This window comes from Triticum dicoccoides, chromosome 4A (genome assembly GCF_002162155.2).
Source record: "Triticum dicoccoides isolate Atlit2015 ecotype Zavitan chromosome 4A, WEW_v2.0, whole genome shotgun sequence".
NCBI lineage: Eukaryota > Viridiplantae > Streptophyta > Magnoliopsida > Poales > Poaceae > Triticum > Triticum dicoccoides.
Window position 1 is genome coordinate 638,417,430 of NC_041386.1, and position 15,205 is coordinate 638,432,634.

The window sequence follows — 15,205 nt, forward strand, 5'->3', positions numbered from 1 at the left end:
AGCCCATGCCTGAGAGCTTTGGCGGGAAAGGGATCCGTGATGGGACTGGTGAGAAAAGGGATCGGAGGTGGATGTCTGCGGCTATGGCCATGTCAGCGGTTTATATAGTAACGGTGGGCGGCAGTGGGACAGACGGGTGGCGCTGGATGAGACGCCTTGGCAACCACATGCCATCAATGTGGGCTGTAGATGAACGAACAACGACCGTCATGTCATTTGAACAAGTGACAGTCGCCTGCAAGAGGAAGCGGCGCAAGCGGCGATCTCTCAGCTGGCACGCCGTTTCAATGCCGACGCTAGTGAGTGGTCATGTGCGCTCTGGCCAGGTATGAATGCGGGCGCTAACGCTCTGGAGCAGCGCTGCATGAAAAGGTGTGGGAGGGGGAGGGGCTTTTGGTGGGCCAGGGTGGTCACAAGAGGGCTTGGGAGCGGTCCGAACTCCCGCAAAGCCTCCCCAGTGTTTGTCTTTGGTTTGTGGGAGAAATCGCGTCCAGATAGCGTCGCGAACCGATACAGGCCAGCGCTGGATGGCTTCTTCCGTTTGGACAACGCGATCTAGACTCATGCAGGTGATTTGCGGGCCGGTGTTCGAGATGCCCTTGAGGCATCCATTTTTAGGTTATGCTAATTCTACGTTGCTTGAAATTTAGAATTTCACCAGTCGATTTTGTGGTGAAGAGAGACAATGAACGAGGTCGAAGAAGGGGATGTCACAGCAAGCGGTACCAAGGCGTGGGGTCGGTAGTGAGGCCGCACCAGGAGCGAGCTGGAGCCGTCGGCGACATGGGTGGTTGAGGCATTGCGGGCGAAGGAAAGGTAGAGGTTTTGACAAGTGTGGGTGGGCGGCATAGTGTTCTTACTCCCTCTCGGATTGGACATCACCCAAGCTCTAGACAGCAACACCATAGATGGCCTAAACATTGCTGCAAGTGCTCAAATATGGCATCGCCGGAGGTAGGATAGGAGGTGTTGAAGGCGTAGGAAGAGAGGAGAATGGTGAGAGAAAGAAACTCATCAGGGAAGAAAATTGGGTCCGAGGAGATGAACCCTTGCGAGGAAGAAGAAACCCATCTGGCTGTTGGTTTTAGATCGAATGATCCATGACATCGGCTGATGTATAGGTGACCCCATTGTTTGTGAGAACGATATTTATTAAAATTTTGACCTACAAATTAAGAGGAGGACCTATCCCACACACAACTTACTATTACTGTTACAAAGTTCATGGATAATAAAGTATGACACTAATGTTTCATCCTTGAGAAGCTAAGTAGAGTCAATGTTGTCTGGTTCAAGTGCCATGTTGGATTGCACATACTAGTACCTACTCGAGCAAAAACATCACTGGAATACTGAGGAAAAAGATTACAAACTAGTATTAAATCCAAGGTAAATGCACATGACTTTAGGATTTGAAAGTTCATATATTACTTTCAAATATTTTTGATCTTCACCATTACTACGTGATATGTTTTTCCAATATTGATAGAGGAAATTAAGATATTATATCCATTATTTTTATTTGAAGCAACTAGTACTGATTTAGGGACCACGACAATTCTCTTCTCCCACTCCCCCATGTGGAAGAAATCTCAGCCTATTCGTAGCTTTGTCATTAATTCGTTGCTGAAAAAAACTTAAATTGTTAAACTGTTCAAAGAGATTATTCCACTTTATGTTGCAATGTGTTGTTATTATAATTAAATGCAAAATTTTACGGTAACTTTGATCTATCACATTCATCACTCATTCTATACTTCCATGACAAGATGCTATCTGCATTGCGAGTGATGAACCGCGGACTGATAGAATCCACTCCTCTCCCATTACAATTCCATCCTTCACAACAAAAAACAGAAAGTATTGTTGCTTCCTTGACATGTCATAAGAGCATGGCGTACACAACAATGATAGTAGGGTACAACTGAGGGAGTCCTGGATTATGGGGTCCTCGGGTGTCCGAGCTGTGTGGCGTGGGCCGGACTGATGGGCCATGAAGATACAAGATAGAAGACCTTCCCTCGTGTCCGGGTGGGACTCTCCTTTGCATGGATGGAAAGCTTAACGCCTGGATGTGTAGTTTCCTTTCTCTGTAAACCGACTCTGTACAACCCTAGGTCCCTCCGGTGTCTATATAAACCGGAGGGTTTAGTCCATAGAGGCTAAGGAAAATCATATAGACTAGACATCTAGGGTATAGCCATTACGATCTCGAGGTAGATAAACTCTTGTAACCCCTATACTCATCAAATACAATCAAGCAGGACGTAGGGTTTTACCTCCATTAAGAGGGCCCGAACCTGGGTAAAACATTGTGTCTCCCTTGTCTTCTGTTACCTTCGATCCTCAAATGCACAGTTCGGGACCCCCTACCCGAGATCGGCCGGTTTTGACACCGACATTGGTGCTTTCATTGGGAGTTCCACTGTGCCGTCGACTGTGGGATGGATGGCTCGCCTTGTCATTAACGACAACATTACCTCTGGAGAGACCCTAGCTCCGGTACAACTCCTCCAGCTCGGCGGTTTCACCTTGGGCGCCCGTGCAGCCTTTAAGCAAAGGGCAGCCCTCGAGATCGCTAAACATCGTCTTTGCACCGGCCTTGAACACCCTGAAAAGATGGATCCAGCAGATGTCTCGTCCTTAAACGAGCTACTTGATCGCATCGCCGCCCTGGGAGTAGCAACAGACTATGATCGGATTGGGCTGAAACCTGATTAGAGGGAAATCCCTTGGGGAACGCAGTATTTCAAAAAGTTTCCTATGATCACGCAAGATCTATCTAGGGATGCATAGCAACAAGAGGGGAGAGTATGTCTACATACCCTCGTAGACCAAAAGCGGAAGCGTTAAGAAACGCGGTTGATGTAGTCGAACATCTTTGCGATCCAACTGATCAAGTACCGAACGCACGACACCTCCGTGATCTGCACATGTTCAGCTCGGTGACATCCCTCGTACTCTTGATCTAGTTGAGGCCAAGGGAGAGTTTCGTCAGCACGACAGCATGTTGACAGTGATGATGAAGTTACCGGTGCAGGACTTCGCCTAAGCACTACGACGATATGATCGAGGTGGAAATATGTGGAGGGGGGACACCGCACATGGCTAAGAATCAACTTGTGTGTCTATTGGGTGCCCCTCCCCCGTATATAAAGGAGTGGAGGAGGGGAGTGCCGTCCCTCTCTATGGCACGCCCCAAGGGGGATTCCTACTCCTAGTAGGAGTAGGTTTCCCCCCTTTCCCTAGTTGGAGTAGGAGAAGAAGGAAGAGGGAGAGAGAGGGAAGGAAAGGGGGGCTGGCCCCCCTCCCAATTCGGATTGGGCTTGGGGGGGCGCGCGCCTCCCACATGGCCACCTCCTCCTCTCTCCCACCATGGCCCATTAAGGCCCATTAACTCCCCGGGGGTTCCGGTAAACCCCCGGTACTCCGGTAAATGCCCGAACTCATCCGAAACCATTCCGGTGTCCAAACATAACCTTCCAATACATCAATCTTCATGTCTCGACCATTTCGAGACTCCTCGTCATGTCCGTGATCACATCCGGGACTCCGAACTACCTTCAGTACATCAAAACACATAAACTCATAATACCAATCGTCATCGAACGTTAAGCATGCGGACCCTACGAGTTTGAGAACTATGTAGACATGACCGAGACTCATCCCCGGTCAATAAACAATAGCGGAACCTAGATGCTCATATTGGTTCCTACATATTCTATGAAGATCTTTATCGGTCAAACCGCATAACAACATACGTTGTTCCCTTTGTCATCGGTATGTTACTTGCCCGAGATTCGATCATCGATATCATCATACCTAGTTCAATCTTGTTACCGGCAAGTCTCTTTACTCGTTCCGTAATGCATCATCTCGTAACTAACTCATTAGTCACATTGCTTGCAAGGCTTATAGTGATGTGCATTACCGAGAGGGCCCAGAGATACCTCTCCGATACATGGAGTGATAGATCCTAATCTTGATCTATGCCAACTCAACAAACACCATCGGAGAGACCTGTAGATCATCTTTATAGTCATCCAGTTACATTGTGACATTTGATAGCACACTAAGTGTTCTTCTGGTATTTGGGAGTTGCATAATCTCATAGTCATAGGAACATGTATAAGTTATGGAGAAAGCAATACCAATAAACTAAATGATCATAGTGCTAAGCTAACGGATGGGTCAAGTCAATCACATCATTCTCTAATGATGTGATCCCATTCATCAAATGGCAATTCATGTCTATGGTAAGGAAACTTAACCATCTTCAATTAACGAGCTAGTCAAGTAGAGGCATACTAGTGACACTCTGTTTGTCTATGTATTCACACATGTACTAAGTTTCCGGTTAATACAATTCTAGCATGAATAATAAACATTTATCATGATATAAGGAAATATAAATAACGACTTTATTATTGCCTCTAGGGCATATTTCCTTCTGTCTCCCACTTGCACTAGAGTCAATAATCTATAGATTACATTGTAATGATTCTAACACCCATGGAGTCTTGGTGCTGATCATGTTTTGCTCATGAGAGAGGCTTAGTCAACGGGTCTGCAACATTCAGATCCGTATGTATCTTGCAAATCTCTATGTCTCCCTCCTTGACATGATCGCGGATGGAATTGAAGCGTCTCTTGATGTGCTTGGTTCTCTTGTGAAATCTGGATTCCTTTACCAAGGCAATTGCACCAGTATTGTCACAAAAGATTTTCATTGGACCCGATGCACTAGGTATGACACCTAGATAAGATATGAACTCCTTCATCCAGACTCCTTCCTTTGCTGCTTTCGAAACAGCTATGTACTCCACTTTGCACGTGGATCCCATCACGATGCTCTGCTTGGAACTACAAAAACTGACATCTCCACCATTCAATAAAAATACATATCTGGTTCGTGACTTAGAGTCATCCGGATCAATGTCAAAGCTTGCATCGACGTAACCGTTTACGACGAGCTCTTTGTCACCTCCATAAATGAGAAACATATCCTTAGTACTTTTCAGGTATTTCAGGATGTTTTTGACCACTATCCAGTGATCCACTCCTGGATTACTTTGGTACCTCCCAGCTAAACTAATAGCAAGGCACACATCAGGTCTAGTACACAGCATTGCATACATGGTAGAACCTATGGCTGAAGCATAGGGAATGACTTTCATTTTCTCTCCATCTTCTGCAGTTGTCGGGCATTGAGTCGGACACAACTTCACACCTTGTAACACAGGCAAGAACCATTTCTTTGCTTGATCCATTTTGAACTTCTTCAAAACTTTATCAAGGTATGTGCTTTGTGAAAGTCTGATACGTCTCCAACGTATCTATAATTTTAGATTGCTCCATGCTATATCATCTACTGTTTTGGACTATATTGGGCTTTATTTTCCACTTTTATATTATTTTTGGGACTAACCTATTAATCGGAGGCCCATCCCAGAATTGCCGTTTTTTGCCTATTTCAGTGTTTTGGAGAAACAAAATATCAAATGGAGTCCAAACAGAATGAAACCTTCGGAAACGTGATTTTCTCATCAGATAAGATCCAGGAGACTTGGACCCTCCGTCAAGAAAGCCATGAGGCGGTCACGAGGGTGGAGGGCACGCCCCCTAGGGCGCGCCCCCTGCCTCGTGGGCCCCTCGAAGCTCCACCGATGCACTTCTTCCTCCTATATATATCCACGTACCCCCAAACGATCGGGGACGGAGCCAAAAACCTAATTCCACGTATCCCTGTTCCGGAGCTCCGTCGGAGGGGGCATCGATTATGGAGGGCTTCTACATCATCATCCAAGCCCCTCCGATGAAGTGTGAGTAGTTTACTTCAGACCTACGGGTCCATAGTTAGTAGCTAGATGGCTTCTTCTCCCTTTTTGGATCTCAATACAATGTTCTCCCCCTCTCTTGTGGAGATCTATTCGATGTAATCTTCTTTTTGCGGTGTGTTTGTTGAGACCAATGAATTGTGGGTTTATGATCAAGTATATCTATGAATAATATTTGAATCTTCTCTGAATTCTTTTATGTATGATTGGTTATCTTTGCAAGTCTCTTCGAATTATCAGTTTGGTTTGGCCTACTAGATTGGTTTTTCTTGCCATAGGAGAAGTGCATAGCTTTGTGTTCGATCTTGCAGTGTCCTTTCCCAGTGACAGAAGGGGCAGCAAGGCACGTATTGTATTGTTGCCATCAAGGATAACAAGATGGTTTTTTTATCATATTGCATGAAACTATCCCTCTACATCATGTCATCTTGCTTAAGGCGTTACTCTGTTTTTAACTTAATACTCTAGATGCATGCTGGATAGCGGTCGATGAGTGGAGTAATAGTAGTAGATGCAGAATCATTTCGGTCTACTTGTCTCGGACATGATGCCTATATACATGATCATACCTAGATATTCTCATAACTATGCTCAATTCTGTCAATTGCTCAACAGTAATTTGTTCACCCACCGTAGAATACTTATGCTCTTGAGAGAAGCCACTAGTGAAACCTATGGCCCCTGGGTCTCTTTCTCATCATATCAATCTCCATCACTTTATTATTGCTTTGCTTTTACTTTGCCTTTTACTTTTTACTTTGCATCTCTATACCAAAAATACCAAAAAAATATTATCTATCATCTCTATCAGATCTCACTTTCATAAGTGACCGTGAAGGGATTGACAACCCCTAAGCGCGTTGGTTGCGTTGAGCTATTGTTTTTGTGTAGGTACGAGGGACTCACGCGTAGCCTCCTACTGGATTGATACCTTGGTTCTCAAAAACTGAGGGAAATACTTACGCTACTTTGCTGCATCATCCTCTCCTCTTCGGGGAAATCCAACGCAGTGCTCAAGAGGTAGCAAGAAGAATTTCTGGCGCCGTTGCCAGGGAGGTCTGCGCAAAAGTCAACATACCAAGTACCCATCACAATCCCTATCTCCCGCATTACATTATTTGCCATTTGTCTCTCGTTTTCCTCTCTCCCACTTCACCCTTGCCGTTTTATTCGCCCTCTCTCTCTATCCTCACTCTCTTTCTCTATTTGCCTCTTTTTGCCCGTTGCTTGTTTGCTTGTGTTACCATGTGCCTTCCATTTGCTTGCATCTTTGCTTGCTAATAATCTATTGATATGGATCCACTTAAAGTGTTCTACTTGGATCACCTTTGATCCTTATGCACTCCTGCTGAAACCCCAACTAGCCTAGTTGATAGGAAATCTTTAGATGAGCATGCTCATTTTGTGCGTCATCGTTTGTCTGAAAAAGGGAAGCTCTTATGGTATCATATAAATAGTTTGCTATGCTACGCTTGGAATCTTTGTGAAATGTGTGATTTTACTTGTTGCTCTAAGAACCCTAAAAAACACCTTCCCTACCTATGTGAGTTCAATGATAATGAAATCTTATCTTCTTATGCAAAGGGTGTTTATAGTTACTATGATATCGAACAAATTGAAATATTTGTCGTTTTAAGGGTTCTCATGAAGTTGCTTCTTTGATTGAAAAGTATGATTTTACTCTCAATAAATCTGAAAATTCCGTCATACTTAAATATTGCAATGAAAACCTTGCCCATAATGTCTATGTTCAAGAATTTATTGAAAGAATGACCGTTGCTTCGGAAGAAAATAATGATATGCATGAATCTATAGATAATGATGATTCCGATGATTTGGTTGAAATATCCCTTGATGAACATGATGCTTGCTATGCTTGTGGCCATGATGCCAATATTTATGAAGATGAATCTGCTATAGTTCCTTATGTTACACATGAGACCGTTGCTATTGCACCCATACTCGATAGTTCCTTCGATGAAAAACATGATTGTAATGATGTTATTATAAATTCTTGATACATCCATTTTGCATCATGCTTTTATATCGATATTTATCGCATTATGGACTGTTATTTCACTTTATGTCACAATACTTATGGCTATTCTCTCTTATTTTACAAGGTTTACATAAGGAGGGAGAATGCCGGCAGCTGGAATTCTGGGCTGGAAAAGGAGCAAATATTAGAGACCTATTCTGCGCAACTCCAAAAGTCCTGAAACTCCATGGAACATCTTAAAACAAATAAAGAAAAATCCTTGCCAAAGATGAAGGCCAAGGGGCCCACACCCTGCTCACGAGGGTGGGGGGCACGCCCCCTACCTCGTGGGCCCCCTGGTGGCTCTTCGACATCCATCTTCTCATATATGAAGTCTTTCGATGAGAAAAAATAGGAAGGAACTTTTCGGGACGAGACTCCGCCGCCACGAGGCAGAACCTTGGCGGATCCAATCTAGAGCTCTGGTAGAGCTGTTCTGCCGGGGATACTTCCCTCCGGGAGGGGGAAATCATCACCATCGTCATCACCAATGCTCCTCTCATCGGGAGAGGGTAATAACCATCAACATCTTCACGAGCACCATCTCATCTCCAAACCCTAGTTCATCTCCTGTATCCAATTCTTGTCTCAAAGTCCGGGATTGGTGCTAGTAGGTTTCTAGTAGTGTTGATTACTCCTTGTAGTTGATGCTAATTGGTTTATTTGGTGAAATATCATACGTTCAGATCCTATATGCATATTATTACCCCTCTGATTATGAACATGAATATGCTTTGTGAGTAATTATGTTCGTTCCTAAGGACAAGAAAGAAGTCTTGCTATTAGTAGTGATGTGAATTTGGTATTCGTTTGATATTTTGATAAGATGTATGTTGTCTAGCCTCTGGTGGTGTTATGTGATCATCGACTACATAACACTTCACCATTATTTTGGCCTAGAGGAAGGCATTGGGAAGTAATAAGTAGATGATGGTTTGCTAGAGTGACAGAAGCTTAAACCCTAGTTTATGCGTTGCTTCGTAAGGGGCTGATTTGGATCCACATGTTTCATGCTATGGTTAGGTTTACCTTAATACATTTGTTGTAGTTGCGGATGCTTGCAATAGAGGTTAATCATAAGTGGGATTCTTGTTCAAGTGAGAACATCACCCAAGCACCGGTCCACCCACATATCAAATTATCAAAGTATCGAACGCGAATCATATGAACGTGATGAAAACTAGCTTGATGATATTCCCATGTGTCCCCGGGAGCGCTTTTACTATTATAAGAGTTTGTTCCGGCTTGTCCTTTGCTTCAAAAGGATTGGGCCACCTTGCTGCACTTTATTTACTTTTGTTACTTGTTGCTCGTTACATTTTATCCTATCACAAAACTATCTGTTACCACTTATTTCAGTACTTGCAGAGAATAGCTTGCTGAAAACCGCTTATCATTTCCTTCTGCTCCTCGTTAGGTTCGACACTCTTACTTATCGAAAGGACTACGATAGATCCCCTATACTTGTGGGTCATCAAGACTCTTTCCTGGCGCCGTTGCCGGGGAGTGTAGCACCTTTGGTAGGTGGAATCTGGTAAGGAAAAATTTATATAGTGTGCTGAAATTTACTGTCACTTGTTACTATGGAAAGTAATTCTCTGAGGGGCTTGTTCGGGGTATCTTCACCCCATCCAGTAGAGCAAAGAGTTGCTCCTCAACCTACTGAACCTATTGAAAATGAAACTCCTTTTGAATTTCCTTCGGGTATGATGGAAAAACTGCTAGCTAACCCTTTTACGGGAGATGGAACAAAGCATCCTGATGAGCACTTAATATATGTGGATGAAGTTTGTGGATTATTTAAGCTTGCAGGTATACCCGATGATGTTGCTAAGAAGAAGGTCTTCCCTTTATCTTTGAAGGGAGACACATTGATATGGTATAGGCTATGTGATGATATGAGATCATGGGACTATAAAAGATTAAAGCTGGAATTTCATCGAAAGTATTACCCTATGCATCTTGTTCATCGTGATCGCAATTATATATATAATTTCTGGCCTCGCGAAGGAGAAAGCATCGCTCAAGCTTGGGGGAGGCTTAAATCAATGTTATATTCATGCCCCAATCACACTACTAGAATCAACGATTTTACCTAGGGCCAAGTTGTTTACCTATAGCCCATAGATCTCCTCAAGGGAAACAAGAGCCATGAACAATACACCCTAGGGGAAGGGAAATTCCTGTGTGATTTTTCTAGAAAACAAGGTAGCCACGGGCTCCCGCTCATTTCTCGTCGTCCGCGTGCTTTCTTTGGGTGGCCTGCGCCATATTTCGGCAGGGGGCCACTGGTCAGTGAGAAAGACATGGACGCGTGTATTAGGTCTCCTTCCGCATCTCCGCTGTCGGCCCCAAAAATCCCCCTTCTCCTCTGATATACTTCTCTCCCAAGCTGCCCCGATTCAACCCCAACCCGCAGCAAGCTAGGAGCACGGCGGCACACCGCCCCACCACCCCTCCCTGCTGAGAGCTAGTGACCGGAGAGGAAGAACTAGATCAGCGCCGACTAGCACTAGGCGAGGTCCCCGTGCACCGGATCTGTCATCCCCATCGTGGGAGCAGCCGTGGCCTCCTTGACTCCCTTTGTCCAACCAAGGATCCACACCGACGAGCACTCGGTGAGGTCCTCACGCACCAGATCCGTCGCCCCCACTGTGGGAGGAGCCGTGGCATCCCGTTCGCCGTGCTTTCTCCCCTTCTCCAACAATGGATCCGCGCCGACGATCCCATATTGCCCAAGGTCCACACTGCCACCCAGTCCACGAAGGACGGCGGACGCGCCCGACTCCCCCACCATGCCCCTGCCATTGTCAAGGTCCTCCATCTCCCCCTTCTCTTGTTGGTTGGAACCAATCTTAGTATTACAATATTCTACAAATGCTATTCGTTTGCCTATCATTTGATTTGTGACTGCTCGTTGCATCAAAACATTAGTATATATGTAACATGAGTCATTGATACCCACTGTAAAAATTCTCGTGGTAAATATTTGTGTGATGGTCTTATTCGGTTAATTCCCTCGCTCGCTAGCCCTCGTTTAAACTAGACTCTGTTCTGCAATATCTCTTCATGTGTCATAATGATATAAACATGAGCTTCATAATTTAGGCATTTAACATTATAATTAAATGCTATTTGGGCACTTCGACATGTTAGAAATTGGGTGGTTTATTATTATTCTAACTGCACTAAAATTATATATGGTTGATGGACTGCATCATCATAACATGACATAGTTATCTGATAAAAGTCACTTAGCAAGTGGGATGACATTCATGTTCCTGCACTGTTTTATCAAGTGTGATTTTCATTTGAGAAGGCAAAAGAGAGGTCTAACAGGAGTGTTCTTACTTCTGTCATTCTGTGAAGTCAATCATTGCATGATTTCTAGTTTTTTGTTGTAGCCTTTAGGTTAGGTTTTTCTTTTGCAGGCATATTACCTGATTGGCAGTGAGCTGCATCCAACAATAAAAGAACAGATGCTATCTGAGTCCGTCAAGAAATTGCTCCCATTAAGTTGAGATCAATCAAGTTAGTTACTAGGGACCTGGACGCCGTTCAAGACAGATCCATTTCTCATGCATGTGAAACCTAGGCATGCATACTTCTGTTCATCATATACTTGTTTAAATGTGGGGTTCATCCTAAAGGTCCTCACATCTCACTCTTTTATTTCAGGAAACTGAGAGATGTGCATCTGTGCAATATATTTGCTCAGCTCAGCATAGTCTCAACTAAGTCCTGAAGCTGCTTGTGGTAAGCCACCGGTTCTCTCCTCTGCCCTCTCCCTCTACTACTCTCTCTCTCTCTCTCACTCACACACACACAGTCACAGTCACACACACACATGACTTGCGTGTCCACGGCCATCGAGCCGTGGTAATTTTTATTCTGGCAATCATGCCATGTTCTTGGTTTCTTCATACGTCGGTCATCATATAATGTCAAACGTATTCTGCTTTTCATCATCAGTATTTAAATGGTTGTTTCAGGGTTATTGGAAGGTACTTTTGTATCAATTTAGACATCAAGGAGCTTATTACGCTATCATTGTTCATGTTTTTGGCCTTGGTCACCATAAATATTGTCCTGTCCATGTTATTTAGCTCCAGTCATTGTAGCATCAAACACCTCTTGTAGGAATATTCAGCCTGCCCAAGTTGTACTTTGCATTTGTTGTACGCATCTGCTGGTTATATTCCTTGAGTGTGTCTTTCTGCATTCAAAATAAGTTCTTAAATCCGTATCAAGTTGGTTGCTTTGTGTGTTTACTGATATAATATTATCTGCCTAGTTTGAGGATTCCAATTTTCTCACACTCTCTGCATTCTTATACATCTTGTTATCACTGTTAGCCATCTAGATGCAGTATGCTGACAACTCAACTAGGTTTTCTAATTTCCCAAAATAAAAACAAACTGGGTTGTCTAATTGCTTGTTAAATAGACAAACGACAATGATGTCTCGTGAAGCTTCAGACTTCTCATATACGACATTTATATGCAGCACAGTATGTAGTTCAAGTAAAATGCTGATGTTGTGCTTGTCCTTGTGCAGGATATGGTACAACATCATCAACGATGAAGAGGATAAGGGGTTAATCGTGCCAGGCAATGTGGGTGGTGGTAGGCTTGGTCTTCGTCTTCGGCACTTTCGTTGGCCCCAGTGCAGTGCGGGTGAGGCAATGCTGTTTGGCATGAGCTACGAAATAGCCATGGTGAGCTCCTCTCCTTCCTCTGCTAATTCAAGTTAATATGCATGCGATGTTCAAGATTCTCTTATGTATGGTTTTAGACATTTAGAACTGGGGTTCAATGGGTTAAGAACATTCAGTTATTAGTATGTGCTAATTCAAGTAACTGCTTTTTTGAGATGGCTGTGATGTTCACTTTCTTTATGATCTATTGTGTTTTTGCACCTTTGATGTGTTGTATCTATAGTGGTTTATGCACCGTAATGGTTGATTGACTGCATCATAACATGATGTAGTTGTATCATAGAAGTAACTTAGCAAGTGGGATATCATACATGTTCCTGCACGGTTTGTCAAGTGGTTTTTATTTGAGAAGGCAAAAGCGAGGTATAACACGAATGCTTTGCTACACATGGTAAAAATTGTGTCTTCTTCCCGCGATTAAACTGCAGTTGAGGCTATTTTCTGGACACTTGCAGTTTCATTTCGAGCTTGGTAGACTTTTGAGAGGTTTGAAAACATGTGTTGTACTCAGATAGATCGTATAACGCTGTACTTATTTTCTGGTATTTTGTATAAACAGATCAATATTCTGTTCTTATTTTCAGTTATTGTCGACATGAGGTCTATATCTCCATGATTGTTGTGCTTCTGTTAATATGATGCAGATTTTTGTGTTCTTATGTAAGCTGCCTTTTTTTATATTTTAACGAAGTGCTAAACTTGTGATTGTTATTTTCAGCCTCATGTTTTATGAGCCCAGATGTTCCTCTTTAACATTTGGATGGGCAACCTGTTGCAAGTGCTCAAGGGGTGTTCGGAGCATATACTTCCCAAGGTCGACATTGTGATGCATGGCAGTTAGTTTAGAAGTGTTTTGTATAGCAACACTAGCTGACATGTAGTCTGGTCTGTAGCTGATTGTATATGCATGTCGAAATATCCTGACCATTTTATGCAACTTAATCTAGCTTTTTATTGGATTGATGGGTGGTATGAATATGATGCATGATAAATAATTTTGAATTATGGCTGGTATAAATACAAATTTGTCGTGTGTTACTAGGGCAACATGGCAAATATTTAAAAATTCAAATTGCTGCTATATATATAGGGTCCCACAAGCTTTCCCTAGGGCAATTTGACCCTAGGGATATGTACTTTCCACGTTGGCAAAAATAACCCAGCTTATACTTTCCCTAGGGCATGTGCCTCTAGGTAAAGCATACTTTCCCAAGGGCTGATGTAAAACTCTAGGGAAAGCCTTCTTTCCCGTCTATACTTCACCTAGGGCCCTTTACCTAGGGGAAGCTCTAGGTAAAGTCTTTACCTAGAGTTTTTGGGCTTTCACCTAGGGTATTCTCCCCTAGGTAAAATCGTTGATTCTAGTAGTGAGCTCTCAAGAGAAATGATTATTCAAAATCTATATGCTCGGCTTTCTGATAGCAATCGCACCATGCTTGATACTTCTTGTGCTGGCTCTTTTATGATGAAGACTACTGAATTCAGATGTAATTTATTGGATAGAATTAAACGCAACTCTGAAGATTGGGACCTCGACGAAGGTAAGGAGTCAGGTATGACACCTAAGTTTGATTGTGTTAAATCTTTATGGATACCGATATTTTCCGTAAGTTTAGCACTAAATATGGACTTGACTCTGAGATAGTAGCTTCTTTCTGTGAATCTTTTGCTACTTATGTTGATCTCCCTAAGGAGAAGTGGTTTAAATATCATCCTCCCATAGAAGTAAAAGTAGCTGCACCTATTAAAGTTGAAGAAAAGACTGTCACTTATAATGATCCTATTGTTCCTACTTCTTATATTGTGAAACCAGCTTTCCCTGTTAGAATAAAGGATCATGCTAAAGCTTCAACTGTTGTTCGTAAAAGCAATATTAGAACTTATACACCTCCTGAGCAAGTTAAAGTAGAACCTAATATTGCTATTGTTAAAGATCTCTTTTCTGATAATATTGATGGGCATGTTATTCAGTTCGAAGGTGAAACTGCTAGAATTGCTAAACCTTGTGATAAAGATAAACATAGACCTGTGGTAGGCGTGCCTGTTATTTCTGTTAAAATAGGAGATCATTGTTATCATGGCTTATGTGATATAGGTGCTAGTGCTAGTGTAATACCTATTGACTTATACGAAGAAATTAAGAATGAAATTGCACCTGTTGAGTTAGAAGATATTGATGTTACTATTAAACTTGCTAATAGAGATACTATTGCATCAATTGGAATTGTTACATATGTTGAAGTCTTGTGTGGGAAAACTAAATATCCTGCTGATTTTCTTGTTCTTGGTTCCCCACAAGATAGTTTCTGCCCCATTATATTTGGTAGACCCTTCTTAAATACTGTCAATGCTACCATAGATTGCACAAAGAATGTTGTTACTATTGGCTTGGATGATATGGTTCATGAGTTTAATTTCTCTAAATTTAATAAACAACATCGTGAGGAAGAATTACCTAGTAAGGATGAAATTATTGGTCTTGCTTCTATTGCCATGCCTCCTAGTGATCCTTTAGAACACTATTTGCTAGACCATGAAAATGATATGTTCATGAATGAAAGAAGGGAAATAGATGAAGTATTCTTTAGACAGGAACCTATTCTGCAACACAAT

The 15,205-nt window shown here is 42.7% G+C and overlaps 1 long non-coding RNA gene across 1 annotated transcript; it reads left to right on the top strand.

The window, feature by feature from the left end:
• The first annotated feature begins 11,531 nt into the window (after positions 1 to 11,531).
• On the top strand, positions 11,532 to 13,593 carry LOC119289500. The gene is made up of 3 exons (XR_005141534.1): positions 11,532 to 11,631; positions 12,433 to 12,592; positions 13,311 to 13,593. It is a non-coding gene; the product is annotated as an uncharacterized LOC119289500 (long non-coding RNA).
• The last annotated feature ends 1,612 nt before the right edge of the window (positions 13,594 to 15,205 follow it).